Source organism: Ptiloglossa arizonensis, chromosome 12 (assembly GCF_051014685.1).
Source record: "Ptiloglossa arizonensis isolate GNS036 chromosome 12, iyPtiAriz1_principal, whole genome shotgun sequence".
NCBI lineage: Eukaryota > Metazoa > Arthropoda > Insecta > Hymenoptera > Colletidae > Ptiloglossa > Ptiloglossa arizonensis.
The window spans coordinates 6178147-6202764 of record NC_135059.1 but is presented as its reverse complement, the minus strand read 5'-3'; the positions used below and the strand labels follow the sequence as shown (position 1 = coordinate 6202764).

At 43.2% G+C, this 24618-nt stretch overlaps 1 long non-coding RNA gene across 1 annotated transcript; it reads left to right on the top strand.

Moving 5' to 3' along the window:
- Positions 1–20450: 20450 nt before the first annotated feature.
- Positions 20451–24334, top strand: LOC143153210 (uncharacterized). The gene is made up of 3 exons (XR_012993733.1): positions 20451–20626; positions 20747–20798; positions 24186–24334. It is a non-coding gene; the product is annotated as an uncharacterized LOC143153210 (long non-coding RNA).
- Positions 24335–24618: the final 284 nt, after the last annotated feature.

The window sequence follows — 24618 nt, the reverse complement described above, 5'->3', positions numbered from 1 at the left end:
GTGGCATCAAGAGTTCTGACAAATGCTCTGGGCTCTGCACGAGCCGGTAGGATGAAACAGTGGTTTTGTGGTTAATGCAGGCCACGCGTGGCTTATATCATAATAATGCAACGCAACGTGTCTCGAAGCGGTTGCACGCTTCCACGAGAGTTGTTATAGCTTAACACACCGAGCGTGGTCCGTGACGAATCCTTAGATGAGATCATTTTCTTCGCGCGATGCGCTCGGGACGCAATCACAGTTTCCTCTTTAACGCGGCCTTGCCGCTCCTTGGACGAGTTTTACGTTTTTCAGCTGCACGATTCGCGAGAGTTCTCGACGACAAAGCTGGAAGATTAACGTAACGAGCATTAGAAAGGTGTTCGATGCCGTCACGGGCCTATCGCAAGGTTCGACGATCATCGAGGTTTCCTCTTTAACCCTTTGGCCCACTACCTAAGTTACAAGTCTCGATAACGCGCGTCATAATCGATATCGGTCCACGCGAACGCTGAATTTTCTTCTCGAGGACATTGCGCAAGAGTTTCTTTCGAGAAAATATATTTCAACGAGCGGGATTCGTCCTCGGTTCTTACGTTTGGCCCGATTTCCACGAGTTTCGCGCGATATCGAAGACGAAGGGGTTAGGAGGTAGGCGACAGAGGTTCAAAAATTGTTCTGCCCGATAATGTAAATACCTTATCTCAGAATTGATGCAACGTGTGATAAATTTTCGTACAGTCGTCCGTACACACTTCCACGTTGCACTTTTCACAGCTCGAGTCTTTCTTTTTCTCTTGCTTTGTACAAATCTTCACCACGTCTTTGCGAGTTTTGTTTCTTTTCCCTCGGTGAAATTTTTTGAACGAAAAGAAAGAGATCCAATTTAAGCAACCTTATCGTACATTTCTGTAACGATATAAATTTTCAAAGCGATCTCTAGAAGTAAAGAAATTATTCGGGTGGCCTTATCAAGGTTTATTAATTATAACATCGTTTTTCGTACATTCTGTACCCTCTTCGCCCTCGATACTCGTGTTCTCGATATTAGAATATTCGTAAATTGACACCCTCTTTTTCACCCCGTGGAGAACACCGTCTACCTCGACCAGGTTCTCCGGGGACAGAAATGAAAGGTTAAAGAAACGTTTTAAGGGCTCGTTTAACGTCCCCGCGATCTCTTGCGCGTTATTTATTTCTTTTTTTCTCTCTATCGCTCGGTTCCGGGCAGACAAAAGCAGCTCGAGATAAAGAGAGAGAGAGAGAGAGAGAGAGAGAGAGAGAGTTTTACTCGCGTGGGCCCGGAGGCGAGGCCCCTTGGTTTTTGGCCACGGAGAGGTAACCGGAGTGTGCCCCCATGGAGGCTTCAAAGGCCACCTGCCTTACCAGGGACCCCCCCTTTTACGTCCACTTTATTAGCTATTATTATACGCGTGCTTTGGCTCCGGTTGCTCTCTCTCTCTCGCTCCTTTTTTTCTTTTTCACTCGGGTTGGGCGAGCAGGTCCCGCCCGCGCCTGTTTAGAAATATTTCACGAAACGTTCCTCGGCTTAGCTCGACGCACGCCGAGTTCGTTAATCCTTCGACGTAGCCTAAACAACGTGGACCCACGAAACCTCCTGAGAAAACTGCCCCCTCCGTGTCCCGTGATCGGGAGCTGTTTTGTTTCGGGGCCTGACCTGCCCGGACCGACGACTTTTGCGAGTTTGTTGTACTTTGTTCGACCGGAAATATCGACTTCCAAAACGCAGCTTCGTTTTTCACTTGGAATTCTGACTTCCACTCGTGGGAGACTCGTACGTTAACGAGATATTAACGTTACGATTATCAAAGGAGTCAATTTCACTCGTTTGAAATTTGTTTTTAAAATTACTCGATTATTAACGGTGCTCTGTCGGCAATATTCGTGGACAATTATCAAAGTAGACAAGTAACGGTACTCGTAAATTACTTTGCCTTTTCCCCCATCTAGCTTCGAAGATACTAGAACTACCAAAGCAGTGAATTACACTCGTTTGAAATTTCTTTTTAAAATTACTCGATTATTAACGGTGCTTTTGCCTGCAATATTCGTAGACAATTATCAAAGTAGACAAGTAATGGTACTCGTAAATTACTTCGCCTTTTCCCCATCTAACTTCGAAGATACGTATATGGTACGATACAAGTGGTAATATGCATTATTCGAAATAATAAATGCACGAATACTTTGGAAACGATGTTATTACGAGTCTTTAACGTGAAAGGTTACACACTTTATAAAGAATTATTGAATTTTTGCTCGAAATGTTATAACGTTAACAAATTGATGACAGTGTGCTCCGAATTCTCACGTGTATTTTAAATTATTTAATAAACGATTGAGAAAACTCAAAAGAGTGTATAGTATTTGATACGTAAAATATTTGATTAAAAGTCTACGGACGTGTTTGAAGATACTTCTGGTAACGTTTTTTTAGCGTGACAAACAATTTTCGTTTTCAAGTACATCGCGGTAAAAAAAATTGAAAAATGTATCGTGTAACGTCCCTCCTTTTCTTCGCAGAACGCACACGGCATTTACGTTTAAAAGAAATCTATAATTTTTGTGCTTCGTGGAACGAATAACTATTAATACGCAATAGCTTTCAATTTTTTCTTCAATCTTATCTTAATCTATTTTTAAGCGTTCGTCGATCTCTTAAACTATTTTTAAGCGTTGGTCGATTTATTTCCACATCGTAGAGAGCCAATGTCGCGAAAAATTACTTCGGTGCGTCGTTTACGCGATCGGGTTAACTCGTTCACTGTTGTATCATGCATATACATATGTATAATATTAATGTTTCGGTTACTACGACGTAATTTCTCGAGCCACGTTGTTCAAGTACGAGCAATGCTACGCAGAAATCTTGAAATAAAAATATTAAAAATACAGACTCGATGAAAACTTTTGACCAAATTGGTGAAAATGAAGGTATTAGGTTAAAAATGTAAATTACGGAAACACCTGGGAGAACACGGCTAATTTATTAAAGAATGCGTTGCGATATATCGAACGAGAATCGGCCGAGGTCGGAAAGTCGTACAGTTGACGTCACAGAGTCGTTGCGAGAGTGTTACAGAGTGCTGTGTGGAATAGTTATCGGAGAATGCATATAGAGTTTAAGATTATTGTAATTTTGTTCGGTCTAGTTTAATCCTAGCGCGTTCCTCGGGTCTTACTCGACCCACCGTGCAAGATATTGCTTTTTCTTTAATCGAAGTTATCGCAACAGTTAGAACCCAATGTAGTATTCCTTTGGTCATCTCTGTGAATGGATTGGAATAGAAAATGACAAATATTTAAACAAAGGAAATACTATACTCCTGGTGGTACGAATATTGGAAATTTTATGGTACTTGAAGCTGTATTTTTCTCTTTAAATCGTTAGCGACGATGATGAAATTTTTACTTTGTACTGTAGAATTTTTCCCAAATTTTTAAAGGTCAGAAGAACGATATCCCGACCTCTTTTTTTACTGAAATTTTTTACCGGATGATTCGTTAGAACTTCGAGGCAAGCATACAACATCGATACTGTACAACGAATTAGAAATAATTGTAAAACGATGTGTGCATAATTCTATTATCCCCTATCTTTGAACTGTCTGTATTCCAATTTCCCAATAATCTAGCCCTCTTAATATGTTAAATATTTTCAGCACCCTGTCCTTAGAATTTTCAACTGATGAAAATATATAACCAATGTCATATTTTCAAATCTACGTTACACTGAATATTGTACAACGAGCGCGTAAAATTAAACAGTACGTACGTATACGTATCGATTATAAATTTCCGTCACGGTTTATCGGATTCTTCGAATAAATGTCAAGGTAAGTAATAGTAATTTTCAACAATAAACGTAGAAACGAATACGGCCAACGAGATTCCAAGACCAACTCGAAATCCACGATGTCGTTCGACGAGTTCGTGTTCTCTCGGTGTTGCTGTGTCTTATCGGAGAACCAGTCCCAATAAATTAGCAGTCGGTCCAAATTACATAATTAGTTTCAAATCGGGGCTGGTCTGGGCTGCGAATAAAACTCGTGACTCGGTACTGTAACCGCTTGATAAATTTCAATCTCGTTCGGTGAAAGTCGAGTGGCAAGTCTTCGAGAATGTCTAAGAAATAATAACTTGGCACAATGTAACCTAGGGTCATTTATCTTCCCCTCCGGTAGCACTGTACCCTGCATGCGAACCGGACTAATCGATATTCAAGACAATCTTACCGGGAGTTCGTCGAACCGCAAGACCGTGTTAGAGCCTCGAACGGACTCTGCCTTCCGGAGATCGTCGATAATGAAACTTCACGGGCAATTATTCGGAACATGATTGCCTATGACCCTTTTCGAACACGCTCTAACGCGAAAGTGGCGCTTTCTTTGGGTCGAGTACGATTCTCCGACTAACAACTTTCATTGTTTCCCACGCCCGAGTCGGGAGAAATAACCGCATACCTACGATTCCGACGACAGTGATCGATCGAAAAATAAAGAAAGATCCAAGGAGGAAATAGAGATCGGAGTTTTATCGGAGTCCTAACAATAGAGAAACGATTACTCTCAGCGTGAAACAATATTAATTGCTGACACTATGGAGCGCTACTCAAAATGCAAGAACTAAAAACGTGGAAGCTACGAAGAAACTTCGATTCTACCCAAGATATTTCGAAACGTTCCGAAACGATCGACTGTTTTTAAAGTAAAATAAGGAAATAAGGAAAAATCCAAGGAGGAAATAGAGATGAGTTTTCTCGGAGTCCTAACAATAGAGAAACGATTACTCTCAGCGTGAAACAACATTAATAGTCGATGCTTTGGAGTGCTACTCGAAAGAATTCAAAATATAGAAGCTACGAAAAGCTTTGATTCTACCCAAGGTATTTCGAAACGTTCTAAAACGATCGACTGTGTTTAAAGTAGAATCTAGATTTGAACTTTCGATTTTATGGGGCTTGAACGGTCCAAGATAATTTTTTTTCGAGTAAAGATTACACGGGGGATCTATGTATTCCATCGATATCTTGACTGGAATGTCTGCAACGAACCTGAAACAGAAAAATTTATTACATTATACTAATAGGGAGAAGGAGAAGGTGAACAAAGAGCAAGAGTAAGAGCAAGAGGAAGAGGAAGTGGACGAAGAGGAAGAATAAGAAGAGAAAGAAGCAAAAGAGGTGGCGAAGGATAAAGAAGTCCATCAACCCGCGTCACCAAGTTTGCGTTCCAAAGTGCATCTAAAATAATCATCTATTTTTATACGAAGCCCCAGATAGGATCAAAATTCAATTCGATAAATTTTCAGTGACCCAAGCCACCGTCAATCACTTTTGTTTCGATTACGCAACCGCCGGGTTAACGAGTTTATCCAAAGTGAACTCACCTAAAACAATCGTCTATTCTTACAAGAAGCTCCAGATACGATCAAGATTCTATTTTATAAATGTTCAACGATCGAAAGCTACTCTCGGTCACTTTTACTTCGAGTACACATCCGTCGGCCCACGTTAAGTTCGCGATCCAAAGTCAACGGGTCGAAAATAAACAACTATTCTCGCAGGATGCCCTCGATTCGGTCGAGAGTGAATTTTACGGGGTTTCGGATGGTGCGAGCTGCTCTAGTCACTTTTACTTGGAGCACCTACACATCCGTGAACCCACGTTAGCAAATTTCCGATTCAAAGTCGACGGTTTTCTAAAAGCTAACACGGTTTATTCCACGTCGTACAAGTATGCAATAAATTTCACCGCGAAATGGAGAAGTTACGGAGGGTGATGTCACCCGGTGGCACCGGCGCCAAATGGTAATAAATACCGATCGACTATCGGAAACCGCGAAGGCGTGCAATTTGTCGCGGCTATCTGCGTCCTCGAGCTCGGCCTCTGTACGCGGATAATCAATATTGGCAGCAACCAGTCTCTGATAACGACGTTGGTTCACCTAACCAGTGGCCCCGCTTCCTTCGCAGAAGAAAGTGTAACGGAATGGCCCGACGTACGATAACACGGTGCCTTTAGAGGGGTACAAGGTTCTCGATCGTGCCATAAGCCCGGCCTAAAAAGGTGATCTTCTTTGACGGACGTAATCGATCAGAATCTCGAGCCACCGAGGCTAGTTTCCTTTCGTGTTTCGAAACTCGATTCTGGACCAATCGACTGTATCGTACCGTATCGTTCAATTTTTTATCTCCTAGATCGCGACGATACGTTATTGACCGAACGATCCTAGTTGCTGTTCGATCGATTTATTACCCGTTGGATGTTCCTAGATACTTTGTCCAAGCTTCTGTTTACACTGTCTTCCGTTTTCGAAATTCTCGTTCGGTGTCATCGAGGAAAAATTCAAGTATAACAGGTCGTTCGATAAGTTTTGTCGTTTGATACATTTTTTGGAAGTGTACACGTTAAGCTCCCTTGTTCAGTCGTATCGCAGAACTTAGGAGAGAAGCTTGAGAACAAAGGGCGTCGTTTCTTTAGGAATAATCCGTTTCGTATGTTTATACATTTACGCACAGATATTGCGCTAGAATTTATTTTTCGATTAAAAGTAAAGGGAATATATATTTTCTTTGGTAGACAATAGATGTAATTCATTTCGTTAAGAAATGACAACCTATTTTAATCGACAGGTTTGCTTAGATAATTATTTTTTATTAACGTCTTACTTATATCAATGGCCAAGTACAACGAACCGATATTTCCACGATATCCGAAAATATTCGAGCGTTTCGGCCACGTCCGAGGCAACAATGCCGCGATAAATCCGAGAACGCTTTAAAAATACAACTTGCACCGTGAATATTTTCACGTGTCGCTTTCTGTTCTCCGCACTCACGGCTCCAATTTCGCGGGGCCTAAAAACGACCGCGAAAGAAAGAAAAAGAAAAAAAAAGGAGAAGAAAAAAAAGGAACAGCGTGGTCCGCGTTCCCGTAAAAAATAAGAGCGATTTATCGCGGAGGAGCCATATCGGTGTACATACAAAGGAAGAAAGGGAATCGGCGAAATTTTTGTCCGAGGTTCCCCGTGGCTCGTGCATAGTTTGCATATCCCACTTTTCAAAGTAAACGCGCCACGACCGACTTCCCTAACCGCGCACGTGCGTGCCTGGCACGTCGTTCACGCATGCTCGCGTTACCTCGAACAACACGTCGAAAGAGAGAAACAAGAACAGTGAGAAGCTGGCGAAGTACCAGCCGAACAAAGATCGAGAAAAACGATCCAGTAATCTCCAACTTATCCAAGTTCTGTTTGGAAATTATGGCGGTAAGTGTTGCCGATCGAGCCCGTAAAAAGAACGAAAAGAGTCTTGAGAAACTTCGATCCGCAAAGTAATTTTTCATGTACCGTGGAACGTCCATTATACGAATTCGGTTATTCGAATTACCGATTATCCAAGTATCGGTTCTTCGAACGATCGATTATCCAAGTTTCTTATTTTAACGACCGATTGTACAAGTTTCGGTTACTTTAACGACCGAATATCCGAATATCGGTTATATTAACGACCGAATATCCGAGTTTCGGTTGTTCGAACGATCAATTATCCAAGTTTCGATCAGTTTAACGACCGATTATCTAAGGTTCGATCAACCGGATATCGATCATTCGAACTACCGACTATCCGAGTTTCGGTTATTCGAATGACCGATTAACATTGATTATCCGACACAGAATGAGTCACGTATTGAAATTACGTATATAAGAATGTCTACATGACTATTCAAGAAAGCTTAGACATAGTACAAGATACGATACAAGTAAGAATAGCAATCAAAATAATAAAAATTTAATATAACCACAGTAGAAAAACAAAAAAGAAAAGAAATAATATTAAAGAAAAAAGATTAGTTCGGATAATAATCAACGTTTTACTGTACAGAGTTCTCTGTCTGGATAAATTCAATTTGCTCGTGCACGGTGATCGAGAAATCTGAGATCCGAGCTTACGTAATCGTTACCCGAGGAACAATTGCTAAAAATCGATCGAATGAAGAAACGAATGGACAACCGAGGTACGAAACCGATACAAAATCAACGTTTTCGAAAACGTTGGTAACGTTGTCGTGATCGGCAGAACAGTTTCATTAACACGGAGAGGCTACGATTTCACAACATCGCTCGATAACTCGTTCCATATCCTTTGCGCTAGTTCTGTAACCTTAATGATCTTGCCCGATGGCTAAGTACTTGACTCTGGCCTCGTACGAGTGTATCTGTTCAATGACCGATGCATAATGTATTCGAGGGCTTCTACCATACGTGTTTCGTGTCCTGTGTATTCCTTCTACGTTCCGTGTACCATTTCTACAGCGTAATGACGTTACTCGCTGATTAAGCAACTGCGATCTGTTGGATGTATTTGTTCCAAGTCTTATATACATTTTCCATATCCTAACGATTCTGCTCGATGACCAACCACAGTTTGAACGTTTGTTCGTACGATTACCTATATTCCATGTCCTACCTATTCGTTCCGTGTCCCATTTAGGACCTTTACCATACGCGTTTAATGTTTTTTACATACCTCCTGTGTATTCCTTTTACGTCCTGTGCACTACATCCGTACCGTAACGATCTCGCCCGATGACCAATCCTGATCCAGGACCTGTGTTCGTTCCAAGTCCTATGGACTTCTCCCGTGTCCTAATGACTCTGCTCAATGGTCAACCGTAGCCTTAGCATTTATTTCTTAAATTACACGCTTTCGATACCCTGTTTAGAATCTATACGTTCTTTCTCTACGTTCCTCCAACGACAGCCCAAACATTCATTTCTTCGATCACTTGTATCGCATGCCCCATTTTTATTCTACATCCTATGCACCAATTCTATAACACAAGGATACGATGGTCAACCTTACCCCGAACATTTATTTATTCCATTACCCGTACTCCACGCGTCACATATCTGTTCCCTGTTCCGTTCAGAACCTACACAAAATACGTTTCCATATTTTTCCATTGCGCTCCTTCCACGTACTACTTCCACAGCGCAACGATCCTCACCAATAACCAATCGCGATAACGATTCGAAATCCCTTCTTCCAATATTTATTCGTTCCAGCAATTCGTTCCACAGACTATTTACCAATGCTCGGTCGGCACTCGTTCTCTGTTTCACGTACCGATTTTCTGTATCCTAATTGTCCTAGCTGAAGGTTAGGTTAAGTAACCGCGGCGCGACTCACACCGAGGTATAAAATGGCAGCGTGCGCGTTGCGCGCGGTGAGAAAGCCACAGCCACCGGTAACCCATTGTAAATTCAATCGCTGGTAGAAAAGAAGGCGCCCGCCGATAAAACCGGACAAGGAACGGTCGACTCCCGAGATTGCCTTCCGTTTTCCTTGGCGCCCATTGTGCCCTAGAAATTATACGCGGCCCGTTCGACGTCTCTGCTTGTCCTTTTTAATCCCGTTCAAGTGGCCTTTACGCAGATACGGGTTTCCTGAAAGCAGCGGGCCCCCGAGTTTCAGAGGCGTGGCGCCCCGGTTCGCCCCCGAACGGCCCCCGAGATATTTCATTTACGGTCACGTGCCCATGCGGGCCATGCGAAATCGCCTCCCCCGAGATACACATATATATATATATGTATATATGTATATATCGCGGCTAGATCTCGGCTTTTACGGCGGACTCGATCCACGGCTTTATATGGATACACCGAGTGAACGCGCGGAATTCTTCGTCCGACACGGCCACGGTTTCCGTTCGGAAGAACGAGAGTGTGGGCTCGATCGATCGAGGGAACGGTGGGTGTTTCGACGCGGGGAATTGAAATCCTCGGATTTCGATAGGGATCGTGACCGACGAGCACGAGACGCGAGGCTCGAAGCTCACCGGACTTCCAATTTTACGAAACCTGAGTAAATTACTGGAGGACGGGAACGCAAATATGTATGCGCGTGAACACGAATACGCGGGAAGGAAAAGAAAAGAATGGAAAAAAGGTTGTCATTGACGAAAATAATAAACTACACGGTGTTGATTAAATTTGTTTAAGTGATAAATTCAATACAATGTTCGTTAGGGTATCCACGTATGGATTATTGGGTTTCGAATTGTAGTACACTGTGAAACAAAAGGTTGCTCGTTATTGTCCTGGAATACAATTTCTATTTGAACAAAGCCACGATTTATGGAACGACACGGTACCGTTACGAAAATTTACTATTACGAAAAATTACCATTAGGAAAAGTTACTGTTACGAATAGTTACCATTACGAAAAGTTACTACCATGAAAAGTTACCATTCTGAAAAGTTACCAATACGAAAAGTTACTATTACGAAAAGTTACCATTAGGAAAAGTTACTATTACGAATAGTTACCATTACGAAAAGTTACTACTATGAAAAGTTACCATTAGGAAAAGTTACCCTTAGGAAAGGTTTCTCGGAAAATTCGGCCCGTTTTGTAATCGACGCTACCGTATCGGTAATATAAACAAACCTACATGGAAGATCGAAGCTCGGAATACTTACGTATCGTTCGGTCCGCATTTGGCTCGTGCTGCATATTGGGGCGTTGATGCAGATTACGAGGCAGCGAGAAGGCGAACCACTCCGACCGGAGAATACCTAATGCGGCGCACCTTTAGCGGTGCTCGACTTAATCTTAACTGACGTTAAATCGGCACCGAGTCCGCCGCGGGCTCGTTTGCGTCCGTACGAACGAAACTCTTATTCGCGACGCGCGAATCGCCGCACGTGGACCGTCCTGTTCGCCAAAGACGAGGAAGCGCGTGTTGGAAACGAGACGTAGAAAGCCGACGGTGTGAAACCGTGCGCAGAAACGACCAGCGGAAAAAGGAAACAACTCGTGGAAACTGGGGAACGTTGCGAGGAAACCGATTCCATGGAAAGTTGCACTCGCGTGGACGGTGGAAGGTGCTCGAAGGAAAATCGAGTGGAAAAGCACACTGTTCGCGGGGCGCAACGCGGCACTCGCGGAAAATCGTCTAACTTCGCGAGGAGAAAATTATTTCTGTGAAAAGTTGCGCTCGAAAGGGAAAAGTGTAGCAATTCTGGGGAAAATAGAGCACTCGAGACGAGGAAATTATTTCCATGAAAAGTTGCACTCAAGAGGGAAAAGTGTAGAAATTTTGGAGAAAAGTGAGCACTCGAGACGAGGAAATTATTTCTATGGAAAGTTGCACTCAAATGGGAAAAGTGTAGAAACTGCGAGGAAAGGAGAGTATTCGCGAGGAGGAAATTATTTTTATGAAAAGTTGCACTCAAAAGGGAAAAGTGTAGAAATTGTGGAGAAAAGAGAGCACTCGAGACGAGGAAATTATTTCCATGGAAAGTTGCACTCGAATGGGAAAAGTGTAGAAATTGCGAGGAAAAGAGAGTATTCGCGACGAGGAAATTATTTTTATGAAAAGTTGCACTCGCGAGGAAAGGCACAGCTCTCGCGGAGAAAAACAGAGTGCTGGCAAAGAGAAAACTGCTTCGATGGAAAGTTGCACTCGTACGATCGGTACATTGTGTAGCTCTCGAAAACGAATCGCGCGGAAAAGTAGAGCACTCGCGTGGAAAAACGCGGCACTAGCGAAACTTGTACAACACTCGATGATCAATTGCGTGGAAAAGCATAGCACTCGCGGGGAAAAGCACGTAGTTGGCGGGTTGTACGATATACGACGATCGAGGACGAGGTCGCGTGTAAAAGCTCCACCGTCGCCGAAACTGGGAACCGTTGGAACACGAGTAAAGTGCTTTCACGAAAAGTTGCTCTCGTCTGGACGATATATATATATATTGCGCTCGAAGAGGAATTACGCCGAAAAGCTCCACACTCGCTGAAACTGGGATGAACACGAGGAAAGTGCTTCTATGGAAAGTTCCACTCGCGTGAACGATATATTACTCTCGAAGACGAATTGCGTCGAAGAGCTCGATACTCGTCCGGAAATACAGACCACTCGCGAAAAAGTACGTCGGTCCGTGGTTCGTGCTCGTTCGAAAGTCGCGACACAACTGATGGACTTCTTCGAAAATATTTCACAGCGGGTTCCGCTGGTTTTCGATTCGTGGAAAATAAGCTCGCGGTTGATCGAAGGGAACGCGTATACAACGAGAAAGGACACTGCTACGGTTTATTTACGACCGTGTTTAGGAACCGATCGTATACACTGAGCAAGGACAGATCACTCGGTTCGTCTTATCGCTTTGGTTAATCCATTGCCCACGTTACATTGTACGCACTGCGCAGTATAAACAACGTTCAAATTTAAGGACGCGACGCTACTAAATGGCAGATCGTAGAAATAGACCAGTGGTGGCGAAACGAGACGATTTGATTGGCACGTTGCCGAATTCTAAATAAAATTCATTTCGTCTTCGAAATTTAGAGAAACGGAATTGAAAAATATTTTTTCGTAATTGTACCGATAATCGTCTTTCGTGATGGTGAAACATTGGTTACTTTCTTGGAAAATTTCAAGCGTTCGGAATATTTGAAAAAAATTCTTCAATTTTTTTAAATACTAAGGAAGGAGGTTTTTCTGATAAAATTTCATAGGAGGATAGTTAAAGTATGAAAGTTGATAAAAATTTTCGAAAAATATCTCAAACTTGTGCGAAAAATATAATATCGAATTTGGAGTATGGGATAGATGTTACATTTAGCAGAAGACGAGTAACCGAAAAAAATGAATAAAGAAAAGTTTCAATAATTCGTTTAATTTTTCAGCAGACGATGGTGAAAAGACGGTTCTCCATCCCTGAAATAGACGGTGGAACAATGAAGGTGGGGATAATTACTCTTCCAGAAATAAGTCGATGCATCCTCGAGGCGCGTTCATTCGGAGCGTTTGGCGCGTCGCAAATGAGAAGAAAATGGTCGGTGAATTTTTCGTGGATTAATTTCCAGAGCCACGTTCCAGGAGCGTGTTTCGCTCATCTCGAGGTACGCTCTTCCAAACTCGTGGATCCCTTTTTTTAACACCGCGTACGGCTCGGTGAATAGAAAGTACGCCCTCCCGTAACGTTTCGCCGTCAGATCGAAAATAAAGAAGTTACTCGATATGGTAATTTACGGTGACTCAGCCTTATAGGTGAGTGAGCTTGGAACGATGTTCGTCGAATATTCCCACAGGCGTGACTTGTCAGCTCCTGCGTTACAATCTCGCGCCTTAATTATCAATTAAGGTAAAAGTGCTTCTCTGTTCTACCCAGCAATAATTTATAAGCGATTGCTCACCGGTTCACCGAATTTCGTATAATTTTTACAACCGGGCGCGCTTATCGGGCGTGCACGCGTCACAATGCCGCCAGCGCGCTCTCGTTTCTGTTCGTCCGTTTTAAAGGAAAGAGGAAACTCCAATCTTGGACCGCGACAGGGTGCCGAGATAGAGGCAATCTGCAAACACGAATTGGCCATTTGGCGGGCGTGGCGTTGCGCATGAGCGTCGCATAATTTGCTTTGGATTCGTGACCACACTTTTTCTTTTGCGGCGTCGCCGGCACGCTCTCGTGCGCGCCACGCAACACGCGCTACGAACTCTTCGTTCGTGAACTTGCAAATGCGAGACCATTTCCTTCGAACCGAACCAACTGGTATACAGTCTGGATCTAAGCTTGGAAAAACGATTGCGAACGAACGACGCGATCGATCGACAACCGTGTCCAATGATCGATAATAATTTTATGCTTATCGATATCGGGCCAAAAATTACGATAACTGAATTAGAAATTGTATCGAAGATGTAGGTATCGAAAGTATCTATACCTGTTTGATACTTCACAGAAGTATCGATACTTCTTTGGTACCTTACAAAAGTATCGATACTTCATCGATACCTTACAAAACTATCGATACTTCTTTGGTACCTTACAAAAATATCGACACTCGTTTAATACCTCTATGAAACTATCGATACGTGTTTCGATATTGTCCAAAAGTACACGATCGGTTGAAAAAATTTACTCCGGGTTAAAAATGTATCAATTTAAGGAGCGAACGCTATAAATAACCATTCAATGTTTCCGACTGCTCCTTTGGTCTAACATTCTAAACCTGCACGCGTCTACGGTGGTTTCTATATAAGGGAACGCGAAAAGAAGCCGAAGGGCCTCTTAAAAGTGCCTTAACTTTTGAGACTGGCAATTATACTGGTATTTACTGCCGCAGCCTCTCCCGAAACGCCATTGTGCTCGCGCCAACATTTGCATCCCTTGTAAGCGCGACTGTCGATTGTTTTAATGGCCGCTCCCGCAGGGCCTTAGCCCATAAACTTCATTGTTTAGGCACGCCTTTTTAGGCACACGGCCACGACGTTGGAGTCGCATATAACGAGGGAGGATGTATGGACTACGATGCTGGGATTTTCGTTCAAACCTTGTCTGCTTGCATCCTTGGATACTTTCTTATGGATTCCAGTGATTCTCACCGAGATTCTCCAGGGAAGAAAACTCGGAGGATTATCGTATAAATTTTTCTCTCGCGTAAGTTCCAAGCGTATCGATTTTGTCTTTGAATATCGTCGAAACGAGTTGTTCGATGCTTCGAAAAATTATAGAATCTTTCAATTACGATAACGTTGCTATTCCGTATATATGTACATAAATGTTAATCCGTTACGCAAATATTCACGTTCTTCTCGTTGGGACCCTTTACGGAATTTATTTCGAGGATTCTGGACCTGGAACGCACCCTCGAATTTCCATTTTCAGGGGGCGCGTAACTCCGATCGTTTTTTCGAGAGCTAGCCAGTTTTGGTCAATAACCGCTCGGGGAGAAAAATTGGACAGGCGAGGGCTGCTCGTGAGTTATATCGGTGAATATATATTCACGGTTCCACCCAGATCCTACTTCTGACAAATGACGAAGCGTTCGATCATTTATTTTCACGGGGTCGAATGTCGTGCAGAAGCTAGTTTGCATCTGCCGAGGTAGGTACGAAATACCTGTTTCTTTGTTTTCGAAAATGAATTATTAAGCATTCGGGAAAGGGAACACGAATTCTCGTCGTTCTTCCTCGAGACTTGGAAGATTAGCTTCTCCAGTATGGACTTATTATACCGTGGACTGACTAAAATGTTAATCCATTACGCTAAAACGTACGGGGCATTTTGTGAAAACCGGTCCAAGTTTCTAACCGTTTACAAAGTGAACGATACATTCAAAGACCTTTCGTTAGGTGAAAAAATATTTCGAACGAAAGTTACAGGGTACAAAGTGGAGTATTCGCCGCCACGATTACTTTTTCCTCGCTTTGTTCTTTTATCGAGATACAAAGGCCACCTATATATATATATATATATATACATACACTCGAAAAATGTTCAAAATATTTTCGAAACATTTTCAATCATCCCGCAGCGAAAAATCTTGCGACTTCGCGTGACGAATTTGCATTCGTAAGGTCGAGACGACCAGCGACGCAACGCCGCTATTAATTCCAGCGCGAGTATGTAGAGCATTAATCACGACGCACGCCAAACACTATTATAAATCGGAGCGTTAAATCGAACCGCGCGAGGATTCAGCTGGACAAATACAGATACGTACGAAGAGGGATCGGTTGGTTCCTCCCGATAATTACCGACCGGGTGGGCTTTCGATTACTCGTAAAATATCGTCCAATTATAATATTCATTTGCATCGATGCTTAATTAAATTACATCGAGCCCGGTGCGGCGCAGCGCGGCTAGTAGACGAGACGCGCTCGAGCTAGGTGCGGCGCATCGTGGAATTAACAGTTAAATTAAATAGAGTAATTAAATAGCGGTCCATAACCGCTTCACCGACCACGCCACCACTGGCTGGTAATTATCTAAAGGTTTTAACCGGGGGTCCCGACGTATAATCAAAGCGATTTAGGAAGGGGGCAACGCGACGGGGTGTCAGGTGCCCCCCCGTTGGGGCGGCCCTGAGCACACGGGGGAACCCGAATACCCGGTGTCGAGCACATGCTACAACCTACGAGAGACCGGCCACCACCGACCGAGATTCACCTGCCGTTCAAACCGGACAGAAGTCTTCCGATCTTCGAGAAAGGAACGCGATCAGTGAGAAAAATGGCGCCGAAACTGACGAATCTAATGAGTACTGTATGTCCCGTCGAATTGATCGATGACCCGGCCAACGAAACGGTTAACGTCCTTATCTTCCACGGAAGAAGAACCCTTACTTCTGGACGGTCGTTAAGCGGTGCTTTGAACCGTGAACGCTGATAGGGGAACAAGAAACACCGGATGCCGAGCGCGTTTTTGGGACGATACGGTTTCCGAGCCTCCTCGTCGACGAATAGGAGTCTACGCTCAACACACCGTGGAATCTCCTTTTTCCGAGTTTTCGTGACGGGACATCATCACGCGCCATCCTACCTCCAATTTTTCGGACGAGAGACACCGGGGAATTATTCTTTACAGGACTTCGAGACTGCGAGGAACATTTCGTTGCCGGTGGATTTACGACCACGAGGGGAACAATGCAAGAAACTTACGATCGAGATGTTTGCGTTACCGCTGAAAACGATCGATACGAGGAATCTTCGGGGCGGAAGATACCGAGGAATTATTCTTTCTTCGAGTTGGTTTCAAAGTGGAGAGAAGAAATTAGGAAGCTTCGAATCGAGATTTTTTTTTCTAGTTTCGTATTCGGTAACCTCCGAAAATTATCCAAACCGACGTCGATCGATGTCAAGTTTAATTTCTTAGGCTCAGGGGTCGGTAATCTCGTAATCGATCGATCAAAGTGTCCTAACAGTAGAAAGCAACTTCTGGAGAAATAGTAAAATGTTAGAGGTAGATGTAAAGAAGGTAAGTAATATTCAAAGCTTTGGTAGCGTTAGTGTTGAAAAGAAGTTTGAAAGAGATCAAATTGCACCCTTTGGTAGCTTTAGTGTTAAGAAGAAGCTCGAAACAGTTCAAATTGCACCCTTTGGTAGCTTTAGTGTTAAAACTCCGATCCAGGTTGCTCCGAAACGCGGATAATTACCCGAGGAATAATTTTTCAAGCAAAATTTCGAATTAACCCCAAAGAAAACGGCAAGTTCCACCCCCACCCCCTGCCCGAAGCGTTCGAAATCCATTCTCCGGGACTCCCGCGTGATCCGAGAAAAAAAATGAAAGCATACATCTCCGCGGCGCTCATTAACGTGGAGCTCTCTGATGAGGTGTTCTGTCCGAACAACGGTGATGCATTGTTTCGGGAATTAGTTGCCGGCGTGCGTGTTCGCTCACGAAATCCGATGATCACCCCTGCGGATCTATCTTTCATTTTCTATACAGAGATGCCCGCAGTCGATCACTTTAATCGATTTCGCCGGAGCTGGCGCAAGAACCGAACGGATCGTTAGATCAGCTTGATGAATGGCTGAATTATCGGCGCGGAACCGCCAATGAATATCGTTAATGAGGGTGGCAGGGTCCCGGGGGAGGTCGCATAAATTTATCCCCGAGACTGTCCCGAGAGTTCTTCATCGGGATTTAATTATTCGCGTCCTCTGTCTCGTTTCCACCCGTTCCTTTTTCCCCTTGTAATCCGAATGATCGATGCGACAACCTTGGATTCGAATCCGAAGCCTTTATTAACTCTCGGGGTTACCTCGCACCAATTTATGCGACAAACCGACGTATTCGTTCAACGATCGAGGAATACGCTCGCGAGGAAGAAAAGTTCGCGTTTAGAGTATTCTACCGTTCAATAAGTGTTTTTATCGTACGACGAATCTTTTCGAACAATATAGCACGAACGCGAGTCCAGTGGAATCCGCTTGTCGCGATCACCGTTCGACTTGCAATTTTTGATAAGAACAACCAACTGATAACATTACGCAGAGGATAACAAGTTTTCGTTATCGAACTCAATTTATTACAAGCAATTACGACATTTGTACACGGTGCAACGCGATACCACCACTTATATTACGCGCTCGTGTGAAAGATAAAAAGTATGCTCCGGTTTAAAGTATGATTCGAAGAAGAAGCGCATTTGGTACGAATTTGCTAAGAATTCTCAACATTTTCATCCCAATTGTAATTGTCACGACTGACGACGATAACCGAAGTTCGATCGTAAGAGACGAATTATTTTTAACTAATTCTACACAGAGTATTTCCAGGCTGTCCGATTACGATAGTAACATCGAATTATCCGTGATCGTAATAACCGATTCCATTGAACTAATTTTGTATCATCGAAAGTTAACGCGAAGGAACAATATCACATACGAGACGACATAGTATCTTTCGATTAGAATCAATCGAGGACCCACGTTCTGATTTCTCAGAAACCATGCTATATTTCTAGTAACGTTATTTAACAGAGTATGTACTGTTAACAATGCAAGAAATAAAATGTATCGAACAGACCAACTGAATATTCCGAGTAACCTGTCACGCATAATGCGACACTGAACTATAGTACATAATTCATCCGTTTATGCGGACGTGGTACGGAAAATGATCGCTGACACGCCTATGCAACATTGGTTCCTTGCGAGAAATGGCGCGTGGGTAGCCAATGTGTTAATTCGCTTATAATATTGTCATACGAGTCAACGATTTATCGTTCTTTAGTAATGTTTCTCCGAGTATATCGATAAATGAAGATGAGAGTTGTTAATTGACGACGAGACAACCGACAAACAAGAGTTGTTTCAGTTTTATTCTTTGTCCACCGATTTATGCAGTACACTGAACTTACCGAGCTCCACTAGGTTGTTCGATAAGTTTTGTCGTTCGATAAAACGTATGCATAATGGTTATTTCCAACAAAAATCGTTTAAAGAAAAATATAATTGTTATATTCGAACTTTTCTTCCGCTGGTCGATTATACCAATTATAGTCTCCGGTCTAAAGTAAGAAACAGCGTTTCGAATAATAAAGTGATATCTTTGTAGACTTAAATCAGGTCACGTGCAATATTTGCGTATGCAGGTCCTCCAAGAATACTTACCATCGATTTCCTCGAAAACGGAGCTCCGTACGAAAATATATTGCTCCACATTTTCGATTAATCTTATCGCCTAAATTCACTCCCTGTCGTCTTGTATCACCAGAATCGATAACACCCCGTGTATTCTGTAATAACCGCCCTTGCCGAAGCAACTCACGCGGTACGCTGAAAACGTTAACTTCGAATCGATGGTAAACGGTCGCACGAGCGAAAAAGAATCTCACACCCTCGACGAGCTCGTTCCACGCCCCAATTAACAACCCCCTCCCCACAGTCCGAAATTTCGTCTACGGTGGTCGAAGCACGTTGATCGAGTCCCGCGCGCGAAGAGCGGACGTTTTCTAATTAAACCGCATTGTTCCCCGTGGAACAAAAAGTCCTGGACCGAGATCGCGTAATCGAGCGTGAAAGTAAGACAATAGGCGGAAAAAGTTGCCGCTTTCGGCGGGGAACGTTCCTTTTCAACCGAGAGGGTGATTCGTCGTGGTGGCGGAACAGAAGTTACGAGATTCGGTTAATCGGCGCTGAAATGTTGTTTAACGAGCCACCCCCGAGCCGATCGCGCCCGTATACCCCGATGGTGAAACAATGGGGAACGAGGGAGGCAGTAACCTCGGTCTAAGACAATGCAAGTGGCTGAGAAACGACGGAGAATGATGAATGGACGTCTCGGCGGCTCGTTTTCACGAGATGCTTTGAAAAATCGTGTAAAGAGGGAGGCGTTGCCGCGCGATTAGGAGAGGGACGAGCCTGGTGGGGCAACGTTTCCATTACAGGTGGAACCGATCACGATCGCGCCCACCGTGCGATTGTTACAGCTCCTAAACGTCACCTCTTCGATCGAACAAAGTGGGATCCGATTTTTTTCTTTTTTTCTTCTTCGAATCTCTAACGTGAAATTAACATTTCGACCGTATCGTCCCGAACGTGGTGAAGAAAACTGGAATTTGAATTTCTTTTCTTTCGAATCGCTAACATAAAATTAACATTCCGACCGTATCGTTCCGAACGCGACGAAGAAAACTGGAATTTGAATTTCTTTTCTTTCGAGTCTCTAACGTAAAGTTTTGTTAACTTTGTCTTACGATTTAATTTTCAAAAGGGTGTACCATGAACAAGATCGGTCACACGCTGGGCCATTCACGGTTTGGTCGAGAGTTCGAAGTTGTGCAAATCGTTGTCACGTGTCTCACTGTCCTCGTCAATGGTCGATTCTCGTTCCGGGCACGTTGCGAAGAGTACTTTGATAATTTTTCTTGAAATGTAAGTTTACGGTTCGGAATACGGTGAAGAGAACTCGGTGAATGTTACGTGTAGCTCGATCAGCTTTAGAATGTTTCCGAGACGTTTTATTTACATTTGGCACGGTCGTCCCACCACGTTTCCGATACAATTTGTTTACGTTTCGCCCGGGCGACTCGCCACGTCTCTGACGCGACATTGTAAGCTATGTGGTTATTATTCGTAGTAGCTCGTGAAACGTTCGCGAAGGTGAGTCGTAATGTTTCGAATCGTTCGGTTGTTATTCAGTCGATCGAACTACGCGAAGGAGAGAACACGACCAGTACGTAACGTCTCCTTCTGGCTCGGAAAAATTGCTGTGTCTTTCCTTGAATCTCTGATACAAAGTTTCGTCAATATGTGTACCAGCCCGCGTAAGTGCACGAAGAAGAGAACACTACGAGTACCTGACGCCATCTTCTGGCCCAGAAAAGTTAGTATTTGAATTTTTTTTCTCGAATCTTTAACCCAAAGTTTCGTCGATATTCGTACTAGCACGTGACGCGTTTCTGAAACTGAATTGTGATATTTCGAATCGTTTGATTGTTATTAGATCGAAGAAGAGAGCACGACGAGTACCTGACGCCATCTTCTGGCCCAGAAAAGTTAGTATTTCAATTTTCTTTCTCGAATCTTTAACATAAAGTTTCGTCGATATTCGCGGCAGACCGTATACATTATCGAAGCTGAAATTGTGAATTTTCCTAAAGTTTATGGGATAAGTGTTCGTGTTGCAATATTTCGAAATTTATCAGAACGCACATGTGTTTAATCTTGTCTTGTTTTCAACTTGTAGCGAGTTTTAGACTTCACCGCTACTTCTAGGATTTCTAACTAATTCTATTCGAGTGTTTACGAAAGATACTCGACCTCTCGTGCACGACCTTGTCGACTATTATCTGATCTCTATCTCATAGCATTCTATGAATCGTTTCCGTTCGCCTTTTTGATAAGAGCACCGTGTTGGGAATTTTTAACGGCGTTCGAGCTGGTAGTGACACGTTACTTTAATCGATAAATGACAGATTTACGCTCGCTTTACAGTCTGGTTTAAGTCGGGGTTAGGTCCGCTCTTAAGGAAATAAATTTGTTCGCTTTCGTACCAAACAATTCCACATCCCTGAACATTTTCAAATATATCGCGCTCTTAATGATTCCGAAAAAGAAACGAATATTCTTATCCATTCTTGAATACACGATTCCATAGTAATCGTCGAACGTGTTCCTTCGTAATTAATAATTTCACCGAATAAACGAGTGCGCTATTTTAAACATTGTCCGAATTTCTGTACCTGCGTGTTCGTTAGTTTTCGTAAATTAATTTCCAACTTCCTACGGAATAAAATAGTCTCCGTTTCTTTCTCTCTCGCGAAACAAATGTCCCGACCGGATGGTTTAAGGGTGTCGTGTCGTCGCGGACATCGTTACACGTCACGGGGTTAAATTAACGTCGAGCAACGCCACGAGTCGATCTGGTTCGACGCCGAGGAAAGGAGAGGATCGGAGGTATCGTCGTGTAAAATCCTGCTCGGGAACCGATACGTAATGCTGAAATAGGTGAGCGGTAAAGTGGCGAAAAAATACGATTCGATGCGTGGAAACCGGAGGCAGTCCGATAGGTGCACGTGTAGCTACCAGCGAGATCAATAATATACTCTTTCTAGAGATTTTTAACGCGTCGGTCGCGTTAAATATTTATGAGCGTTGAAAATGCACCGGCCGCGCGTGCACGCGACCCGCGATCCCGTATTCATGTCCGCATCAATTACCAGATCGGGATTCGGGCTGTCCCCCGATGGTATAACGGCGATAAGAAAACATCATAAAGCGACCTCTCCGCGGTAATGAGAATCCGTTCGGCTCTCTACGTTTGCGAGTTTCACAAAAACCGGGTGCTCTCCTCCCCGCCACCACCACCATTAAAAGTTGCGAACGATCCCCGGTCTAATGAGATACCGAGACGTTAATGGCCGCTTTAATTGGGTTGTTAATTTTCGAAGATGAATTCATAGGGGAAAAATGCAAAAGCTAATAGCGCCGGGTGGGAGGAGCCCTACGGATTAAATGGGCTATTTTCAGACCCTTTGGTTGCCCCTCGAGTCCGGGGCCACGTTTTTACCAAGGCGCCGAACGATCGGGTCTCCCCGCTGCGTCTGCTAGGAAACCACGGCTTTCGTCCTTTCTTCCATTTCCTTTTTTCTTGGCGCTTCGATCTCGATGCGTTCTGCGTCGCTCGAGGATCCTCGATATTTTTCAACCATTCCCATTCCCGTTTCTCCAAGGAAACGGTACAGCTTGTTTCAGATATACATGTACGTACCTCGGGGGACGAATCGCTGGGGACCGAGATGAGTAAAAACCCGTGTAAACGTGTGTCCTGCAAAGGGTGATTTATAAATCCTTGGTCGTGCCTCAGGAGGTGTGTACATCGACATTGCTGGGAAACGAGAATAGTGGAAATATGGAACAACTATGTTTATATGTATTTACTTGTTTATTAACATAGAGATTAGCACACTACTCATCACACACGTGTACACACTACTCCCTCAACTTCACATACCTCGTGCACTATTACCAATTTGAATCTATAATCAAATTTATATCTAACCTTATAATAGCTCAACCTTCCGTACAAATATTCATACCCTCGCTCATAATATGTTCAATGGAAACAACCTCGTGTAAAAATAAATAAAAAAAACGTCGTACGAACATGTATGTTCCATATACACCTTGCGTGCAAGAAATTGTCGTACAAGTTAAAAAGTCACAGTGTAAATGGGAATGGCTATTACTCTTACTTTGGAATTATATACGTATTCAAGAGTGGATAAAAATTTGTTTTCGTTTCGTAATCGCTGGAAAAACTTACCGAATGTACAGGTGCAAAAGCTCGTGCAACGTTTAAGGTTGGATACTCGTTCGTTTGGTAAAATTATGTAAGTCTATTTTTGGTCCGAGGAGACCCAAACGTGGTACAGCAAGGATTAGTGTGTACGCCTATGCGACAGTATCAACTGGTTCGTACTTGGAGCGAACTCGTTAACACCTCAACGATGGGGAACGGACGTCGAAAACTGGACTACGGCGCCGGGAAGAATTTCTTTTTTCCTTTTACTCGAAGCCTGCGTATTTACAATCCACTCGTTTACACGCAGGGTAATAAGTAAATGCGTTGAAGAGTATCAACGAAAGCGGAGCCATCGTCCAGTTGTGACGTTCTCGTAACTCCCGCAACGGGTTACGGCGATTTAATTCCACGAGGTTAGTCGCAGTAATCTCATGACCATCGTCTCTTTAATTTTCTCATTACGCTTGGCGGGTTGTTCAATTTGTCGATTAACTTGTTCTCGTGATTTTTACGCTTCGATGATAAACTATCGGTAGCCGTCGTATCTCGGACCAAAGTTCTGCGACGTTTCTTTGCATAAAAATCCTTTAATGAGTCGATTACACAGAGCAGATCTGCAGATTCTGTACTTTTAAATCCACGGTGGATTCTAGTTACGATAACGTTGACCCGAAAGTCGGGATAATCTTGCAAACGTATATCGCAGTGACATAGATTCCTTCTTTGCCTCGTATCATGAGTCACTAACGGGAAACACGATCAACTACTTCTTACTCGACACGTCAAGTTCACACTACTGAATAAAACGTACACTCGTAACGTGTTCTAAAGTCTATCGATTCCCATTAAAGGGGAGACTCGAGTATTTAAAACCTTAGGAAAAAAGTAATTTTCGGAAATTATTTTATAACGTAAAATCTCGATGAAACTTTTCGTCATTTTCCATATACATGTATATTCTTCAACATTTCGAGATACAAACTTTCTTTTTAATCGTCTTTATATCCCCAAAATTTTGTATATTTATGTTTCAATTTATTTCGACTTAAAAATATAAGAAATATTTTTCAATTTATTTCGATTTCGAAATATTCAAATTGTCCATTTTAGCGTCTTCGAACAATATATTTTGTTTCAGGGAGCACAAAAATGTCACACGGGGCCAGATCCGTAGAACAGAGCATACGATCGAAAACTTTGCAACTCACGAAGAGCGGGCGTGACACATCGCGTGAGTTGTGACGAGGGACATCACCGCGAGCGAACTGCGATCCTCGCTGGGTACAAACCATGGTCGCGAAACTCGAGCTGCTGATGGATCAGGCTGTCGATTTCACACTCCCGTTGCAGAAAGAGCTTTGTAGCAACATTGTAGTTGCCGATGCAAGAGAGAAGAGATCATTCGACGAACTGTTCAACGGGACGGTAGATTCAAGAAACAAAGGACGTTCTCGGACACAGGTGAACGCGAAGTCCTTGAAAACGCTTCCACTGCGATATTCAATTATCAACCGCCTTACAGCCAATTAAACTTCATTGTATCGTCTACAAAGCGACAGCGAGGATCTTCT